Source organism: Haliotis cracherodii, unplaced genomic scaffold (assembly GCF_022045235.1).
Source record: "Haliotis cracherodii isolate W230 unplaced genomic scaffold, xgHalCrac1.p SCAF_13, whole genome shotgun sequence".
NCBI classification, from domain to species: Eukaryota; Metazoa; Mollusca; class Gastropoda; order Lepetellida; family Haliotidae; genus Haliotis; species Haliotis cracherodii.
Window position 1 is genome coordinate 7160530 of NW_027266268.1, and position 9449 is coordinate 7169978.

Here is a 9449-nt window from a genome sequence, read left to right on the forward strand (position 1 = left end):
GCTTGATGGTTGGGGGCGTGGTCAAATCTGCCTCGGCGATAGGTTAATGTACAGAGCATTGTTCTGAACTACATGTATATCGATTTGTTTGCGTCGGTTCCAATCCTAATACAATTCAATCTTTTTTTCTGCATTCCGAAAGGTTTTACATATTAATATTTTCACATAAACCCTTAATGTTCATGTGCTTGAAAATAAGACATATGTCCACGGACCACGGAGAGTAACAAACGTGAATGTTTGTCAGTGCGTTGCAAAGAAAACACGTGTTTACAATAAAACACGGTTTCTTCTCCGCCTTCAGAATTGAAATTTGAAGCACTGCCGACATGTCTTTCTGTGCAAGCAGACATTATCAGATATGCAGTCGTATTATGCTAGCTCCGAGTATGTGTCGTCACTTTGTCCACCGTCAGCGACACTGTAGTCAGGCACATTGTAGATGATGTTCGAGGGTGAAGGAATATTATCACCTTGTTTTGCATCTTCCTTCACTGGCATAGCCTTATTGGGCCTAGAGGAATAAAAACATATTAAAGAAGGTATATATATATGTTGGTTGGTTGGTTGGTTTGTTGTTTAACGCCGCACTCAGCAATACTCCAGCTATATGACGGCGGTCTGTAAATAATCGAATCTGGACCAGACAATCCAGTGATTGGTATCATGAGCATCGATCCACGCAATTGGGATCGATGACATGCATCAACCAAGTCAGCGAGCCTGACCACCCGATCCCGATAGTCGCCTCTTACGACAAGCATAGTCACCTTTTACGGCAAGCATGCCTTGGGTTGCTGAAGACCTATTCTAGCCCGAATCTTCACGGGTGTATATATATGTACAGAAATATATCGACAGTTATCATATTTTAAAACCTTCAAGTGCAGAGACCTACTTCAAAAAGTTTATTCAAGTTCTTATAGGCAGTAAATGTCCAAGACCTTTATCACTTCGGACTTTCCTTCCATTTTTAGCTGTCATGTTTTGATGTTACTGAAAAATGTTGAAAGTTACGTTACACCCAACTCACTCACTCCGTGGCTAGATCCCCGGGCGCGTCATACCAAAAGACATCAAAAGATGGCGCTTGTTGTTTCCCTGCCTGGCGCTCGGCATTATGGGGATAAAACAAGGACTGGTCGGCTCGGAGTCGGTAAACTGTGTCTGAGTGGGTTAGTACTATAAAACCGGCATCAGGACAGCAATTACAAGCAGCGACGCACACACACGCGCGTGCATGCACCTCGCTTTACAAGTGCAATAATTTTGAACGCGTTTAAACCAAGTTCACCTCATCCCACTCGCTCATGTTTATTCATCACATACATTTACGTATTGGTGACAAGTATATATGAGTTCTTCCAACAAAGACAATGTGTGAAGCTCATTTCTGGTTTCCCCCGCCGTGATATTGCTGGAATATGGCTAAAAGCGGCGTAAAACCATACTCACTCACTCACTCACTCCAACAAAGAGGCTACGACTGGTACCGCTGCATAACTACAGTATTCTTATCGCGAGCTGCTTCAGTGACCTTGAATTTTTGGTTCATCCTCGTGGTAATACAAGGTAAGAATGCATCCCATGGACACTACATCCATCCTAACACCCGACAACAATGAGGATCGGGTTGTCACCATGTCAGTATGCCCGGCGACTGGGCTCTGCAGTATGCATGTAAGACAATATTGATAAATTTAGCAGCATTTGTAAACACACACATACTTACAAAGCAGTATCAATATCTTTTCTATGTTCCGATATGTACACTAGTCTGTGTGATGTGTAGGTGTAATGTGGATTATTTTCGAAAAACATCTTTGGCTTTTCGATTGTTCCTCTCCATCTAATCCTACTCCTGGATTATTCCACTACATAATTTGCCATTGTTGTTTTAACTTAGTGTCGTGATTTTGGCATCTAGTTGTTTGGGGAGACAACCCTTGATTCAGGGAGACTATACAAAGATTACCTGTATAAAGAGATGTTCGAAACGTATAACCTCCACTGTAGATGTCGTAATCGTCATATGCAAGGACAGCAAGGACGAATTAGAACGGATGGTTGTTATGTATTGACCACTTAGTAATGTTCCCACTTTGTACCTTGAACCTGACACTTTCGTCCACCTTACTGGAGGGCTGAAAACTGTAGAGTGAGTGTCATTGGTTTCTTTAACGTGTACATTGTTTCCTTCGTCTGTTAGTATCTTAGTATACCTCGTGCTGGTAGGGTTGTTTGCTTAGAGTAGAGGCTCACTGGTGGTACTACAACTAACACACCAATCACAGAACGATACAACGCCCCAACAGTACACAATGTGGCCAGGACTGGCCTAGTGGTGTTGAAGTACAAAGTTTCAATTCTTCTATACTCTTTACGATACAGGGGCGGTCGGGTAGCCTAGTGGTTAAAGCGTTCGCTCGTCACGCCGAAGACCCGGGTTCGATTCCCGACATGGGTACAATGTGTGAAGCCCATTTCTGGTGTCCCCCGCCGTGATATCGCTTGAACATTGCTAAAAGCGGCGTAAAACATACTCACTCACTCACTTTACGATACAGTGCATCTTTACCCATAGAGACCACAAAGCCGTTATTAAACGTGATGCTCGTGTCATTGTGGTCAGTAACAACTTGAAGTTGGTATGGAAGGGTACTCCGGGCCATTCGATAGGAAAGCGTATCTTGGATAGCGATAATATACTCACTTCCATAATGTTTCACAGGCAGTAACTTCTCGAGGGCATTGTACATGTAGTTTATTTCGTATGTTCCACTATAGACGGCTATTGTTTCCGTGGCATTAACAATGGTTCTGGTCATATCAGATGAACTGTTTATGGAGAAAGTCTGATACTTATCTAATCTGACACTGAGAGTGTCCCCGTCGCTGTACGTCCTTCCGTCGTAGGTCACGTTGCCCTTCATTCTGAAGATGATGTCAACATCCGCCTTCCTGCTGTGTGTGGCTATCACTAAAACTGATAGGTACAGCGTTGTATTGCTGTATATGTTGCCAGAAGGAGGAAGACAGGAAGACATGATGTACTTGGTGCCTAGTGCGGACAAAGGAAGGGCAGAGAATGATGTGTAAGGGGTCAGCTTCACATTGATATGAACAGCAGCATCTCTCACATGCACAAGCACTACCTTGGTTGTTGTGGTATTAGGAAAAAAGTAGTCAGTGTTGTAAGGATTGAAGCGTCGAGACCAGAACCGCCCGGAGAGTGGATCCTGTGCCTGCCACTGGTCTCCTGTCTCCCCAGCAGTGGCGCGTATGAAGCTGAAGACGTAGGGATTGAAAGCCACCAAGTAACTTTGACCTGTAAAGCATAGAACTGTTTTTGATAACCCGAAGATTAGTGAACAGAACACAAAGCAATATCAATATCTTTTCTATATTCCGATATGTACACTAGTCTGTGTGATTGTTATGAGTATTAAGCACATCAGTAGGTAGTAGCCAACGAGAACTTGTTCATTGAAGTTAACTATATTCCTATGCATATGACTTTAACGCAAGCAGTACATACCACAGAAATAATGTTATATTTGGGATTGCTCAGCTGTAGCCAAGAGTGATGTGATTTGTCAGAAGTATCACTCAGTGCTTGGCTTGTGAACATTGGTAACGAATGTTCATTGAAAGTACGTTGCACACAGTAAGTCTGTGACTGAGACTGGCTTGACTCCGATTTGACTAATAGTATTTTAATAATTTCATGTGGGTTTAATGTTTGAGAAAACTCAAATTGATGCATGTCTTATATTAGACGTTCACAATTTCGATGAAGCCAACATAGATGAACTGAGAAACCCAATTTCATAATAAGTCTGTATCTTGGATTCGAACATCAAAAGATCTTCGAGTGTCTCTTTTTTATCAACACATTCGCTGTCCTCTCAGTTAATATCTTGAATGTTGTATTGTCACCTCGAAGCCAGACACCCCTCTGTGTGACGTAAGAGTGGACAGGTGGTACAGTTGTGAAGACACTGCTGTAACCATCTGCTCTACTGAGTGTCACCAGTACCGGGCGTGTGGTGGTGAAGTGAAGACTCTCTCCCTGTTCAAGTGAGCGGTTGTAGAGACGACGCTCACCACTGGCGACTGTGGCCCCAGTACTGAACGTGATGTGAACGTGGCTGTGTTCACTGATGATCTGCATCTCCAGCTTGGTGTCATCTACAGCAACAACATACTCCTGTCCGTGGTGCTTGACAGGCAGTAGTTGGTCATACACAGTGTACTTCGAGGCATAGGCTATACCACTGTAGACGGCCACACTGTGTTCACTGTTAATGACAGTTCCATTCAGATCATGCGGGGTGGACATCATGAACGTTTGATATGGATCAAGTTTAAGGGATAGAATATCGCCGCCTTCGTGTCTGTAATTGGCAAAGTTAATACTTCCTGTTTTCATTCGAAAGGATATATCAACATTAGTGCTCATGTTGTGTGCAGCTATCAGCAGCAAGGATTGATAACTACTGTTAGGTACAAGACTGGAAGGTACAATGTACTTGGTCCCAAGGTCAGATATAGGAAGAGGAGAGAATACACCGTCAGCGTCTACCAGAATATTTACATCTTCGTCACTTGCGCTTACAACGACAGCTGTATTTTCCACTTCTCTCCTAATTTTCATCTTATCGCTTACACTGTGTGAACTACCATAGAAAGGACCCAGTGGAATGGCTTTGCTGTAGGCGAAGTGTGGATACTGTATCTCCACCAGGCCCCCGGTCTCTCCAGCTGTGCACCTGATGTACGAGTCTTTGCCGGTATACGCCACAGCCACCAAGTAGTCTTCACCTGTAAAGTCAAATCAAAATGGAATAACGTTAATGTATCAGGCTAAAATAGATAGAAAATAACATTGAGATGCGTGTTAACTACATATATAAACTTTGTGAAACCACATATCGCAAGTTGCTGGCAAATATTAGTGGGTGAAAATCAAGACTAAGTCTTGGCCATGGCTTGTGTTGGTTTTACAAAAAGGCGACTGACCAGTCATATATTAAGAGCCATTAACGAGTAATGATAAATTATTACCCTCATGTATTTCCGGACATGTGTATGGTAAATACTATATATACTCAACAACAAAAGTTCCTATGACACCAATATTTAAGTGTACTTTTCAAACAAGTTAAGTTTGGTTTTCAATATTGTAGTACATGTATGGAATCAAGTCACAAAACGCAACTGCTACAGAAAAGCATGCATCTCATGCAAAAATTGACTTTTATGCAAGCCCCATGTATTTCACTACCCAAGAATGGATATAAAAACATGTGCGTTAACGGGAATCCATATGCATTGTTTTGCATCGTGCTGACAACAACCGCTCAGAAAAACAACAAAATTACGCAATTATTCAACATTACGGAAGGCCACGCGTCTGCGAGCCATTGGTATGCTTGAAGCAGGATCGAGTCAACGTGATGTTGCAAGACAATTTAAGGTCCACAGAAACACCATTTGGTGTTTATGGCAACGTTGGCAACAGACGAATGCAGTCAGAGACCATCCTCAGAGTGGCAGGCCACGCGTAACCAATAATCAACTGGATTCGTACAACACACCTATGAAATCGATTCCAGCCAGCAACAGTGACTGTAAGAAGCATACCTGGTCTTCGACGAACATCTTCACAAACCGTACGTCGTCGCCTCAGATGTGCAGGTATTGTCGCCAGAAGACCCGCCAGACGTCCCATTTTTACAGGAAACCACCGTCAAGCACAGTGGTGCGTCTACAGTGGTGCAGACAGCGTCTACGCTTGACGGCCATGCAGTGGGGACAAGTTCAATGACGAGTCTCGTTTTCACCACAGCCACAGCGATGGACGGATTCGAGTGTACCGACGTCGAGGTGAACGTTCCGTCTATCATTTTGTCATGGAAGAAGATCGGTTCGGGGGCGGCAGCGTTATGGTATGGGTCGGGATTACAGCAAGACAAAGGACCCGTTTGATACTGGTAGACGGAAATCTCAAAGAACAGCGCTACCGCGACGAGATCATCGGCCCTGTTGTTCTACAGTTTTTGCGTCGTCATGACCCAGGCATTACCTTTCAACATGACAACGCCCGGCCTCATATTGCTCGACTTGTTCAGGATTCTCTTCAACAAAACAACGTGAATGTCATCCTTTGGCCGGCTCGCTCCCCCGATCTCTCACAAATCGAGCCCATGTTGGATGAGATGGATCGGCGCCTTCGACGTCAACCACGTGTTCAACAGACTCTCCTGGAACTTCGAAACATGCAGCATCCAGCAGATATGGACAGATATCCCACTTTGTGCGACGCCTGGTCCATTCCATGAGACGAAGATGTGTTGCTTGCATCGCAACCAGAGGTGCACACACACGCTATTGATTTGTAAATTGACATTTTGGCATGTTCATCTTTTATTTATTAAATCACACATTTTCTGAAGTCAGTATGGCAAAATAACCATCTGAACACTTACTTATTGTTCAGTATATTACGAAAAGACAACATGACGACTCGCCTGATATAATTTGCATATGTGTGTTAACAATACATGAAGTTAATGATACGGAAACACTCAGTTAATCATATGTCCCTTTTCGGAAACACACACAATTCTAAACACAATTATGTCTACACTTTCTAGCATGTATTTACTGCCAAAACAATTTTTTATGAATTTTTTTTATTACATACATACTATTAATATTGGAGTGAGTTAGTTGGGTTTCACGCAGCTTTGTAAATATCAGTTATATCACGGCGTGTCAGCTTGACGTAGGAGGAAAGCCCGAATTAATTTAGGTCTCAGACGTGTACCACTTTCGTGAAACCAACGAGCATGATTATGGTGCTGACAAACCTAGAACGTTCGGGGCAGACCGGGATTCGAACCCACGATCGTGGCTTTCTAGCGTGTCCAAGGGACGCAACACTGCACAGCAAATAGCGGCGAATTGGACCACTAGTCCACGTCTGTCCCACTATTATTAAAGTTACTTATAATATATTTTTTTAATCAGTACGACTGAATATATACTAACAGAAAAAAGTAACTGCGCTTGACATAGTGAGTGAGTGAGTGAGTATGGTTTTACGCAGCTTTTAGCAATATTCCAGCAATATCACGGCGGGGGACACCAGAAATGGGCTTCATATATTGTACACATGTCGGGAATCGAACCCGGGTCTTCGGCGTGAGGAGCGAACGCTTTAACCGCTAGGCTACCCGACCGCCCCGCGCTTGACATAAATGATGTAAATTTTATGTTGTTGTACATAACAACATACTATGTTGTCATTCGTCTGATCAATGTAGTATCATAACAAATTCATTGACAAAACCCGCACAAAACTCCTGGTAACAAGAGACAGAGAGATACGCCCTAAAAGAGTGATGAACCACCAACTCTATAAACAATGTCAATACCGAGTGTGACCCCCATTTGCGTTGATACGGGCGAGGCAGCGGCGGTTCATTGAAGACACCAGATGATTGAAAACAGCCTGGGTGATGTTGTTCCAAACTTGCGCTATCGGCTTGTTTTGATCCTGACGTAGACATCGACCCATCTCATCCCAGACGAATGGGACAGGTCTGGAGAAACGACTGATCATGGTAGTCCAGCAATGTTTTGTTGCCTCAAAAAGTCAGTTACAACACGCACAACATGTTGGCGGGTACTATCCTGCTGCAACGTGACGTTATGTCTCAAAGGGCCGAACATGGTCTTAGAAATGATGAGATGTGTCCTCCAGTGAGTTACGGTTAAACAAACGTGTAGAGCACCAGATGGATAATGATTGTGCGCTGTTCACATTCAAAACCATGTGTGTGAGATCCATGCTCTTGGGGCAGGTCGTAGAGTCATCCATAAATGCCATCTTTACCTTGTCAGCTTCCTGTCATGTGGAGGAGGCGTCCGACCTCGGATCAGAAGGTCCATGGTTCGAATCCCATCACGAGACTCGGGACACTTTATGGCCGCTACCCTCTCAACATGCATGAAGTTGTTCTTCAAAGCCTTAAAGTCGAGGAGTTGTCTTCATTTCTTTGCAGATGCAGGATGAACTTTCAGTATATATCTTTTTTAATCATACAATGGGTGGGTTTCTCGGCAGGATGAAGCCAACGGATAAAAACGATATCCGTTGGGGTCATATGCGGATAGTGATGCAAATATCAAAGGTCAAATAGGGACTACTTTCGCTGTTTATAAACAAACATTGCGTCGCCCTCGTCATTCGGCGATCGAGTTAGAATTAACCATCGGGAATCTGGATAAACTACAGGGATAATTGCTATCATTATCAAAAGAACAGTCTAATATACTGAAAATCAGTGTCTAACTGTGACGTAGCTAAGGCATTTTATAAGTTTTGGCAACTTTGGAGATATAAATTTCAAAACAATTTTGCGAGGGCACGAGGCCTAGCCAAGCGGGATCAGTAGCCATGACTGGTAGACCTCTGCGGCTTGAAACCCGCTCCACAAATTGAAATAGTTGGATTTGGCCGAAACATGTTTGAATTGTTACCTTGTTTCGTTTTGTCGCTGTGTGTACATCTGACTACACTTCATACGTTATGACAGGACAAACCTACTGCCAACAACGTCTGACCGTGGCCAAGGCTCGCTAAATATAATGTTTATTCCTAATGCAGGATAGTTACCATCCCAAAACACACTCGCGTGATAACCTCTATGTATTGAACATTTTATTAAGCACAGATATTTGTTTCCTTGAGTGCTTGTCATGTTACCCATGATGATCATGGAGGTCATTTCAAATAATGAATAAATCATATTCGAAATGGGATAGATACTGTAAGAAAATATGTAGATTACGCTGTTTGTCATGAGGCAAATATACGACAGAGTTGCTTACCCTTGCCACACTGCAACACCGTCAGAAGAACCACCAACATGAAGAGCTTAAAAAGCATCCTCCCATCGGTTGTTCCCAGGTCCTGTCAAAACGAAGGATGAAGATCCCAGATGTCTTCAGAGTTGGCTGGTGGTCAAATTCACATCGGAAGGATCCACACAAACGGGTGTGCGTATCACATCAATGATGATGCAGATATGTAGATGATGGCCTTCATATACACTTAGATTTTAAATCCTTGTTAATACTGGATAACGATAGGCTCGTTTTTGGTTCGGGGAATATTTCCAATAATCGTACTTTTAATATCAAGTAAAATATGCAGCAGAGGTACCCGGAAGCTATAGTTCATCCCTGTGAGTGAGTGAATTCCGCTGACGCTGCAGTTAATAAAGTTTCAGCTATATCAATAGATTCTGTAAACAGCATAAATTAATTTTAAAAAAGGATAATATTTACCTGCAACACAGTTCGCAAACAGTTAAGTTGAATAGTGTATGGATACTCTAGAAAGTCCTCAAGCATAATTGAGTGCTACAACATTTTTC

General features: G+C 43.0%; 1 pseudogene; it reads right to left on the bottom strand.

The window, feature by feature from the left end:
- Window positions 1-372: 372 nt before the first annotated feature.
- LOC139459430 (uncharacterized) lies at window positions 373-8959 on the bottom strand (annotated as a pseudogene).
- Window positions 8960-9449: the final 490 nt, after the last annotated feature.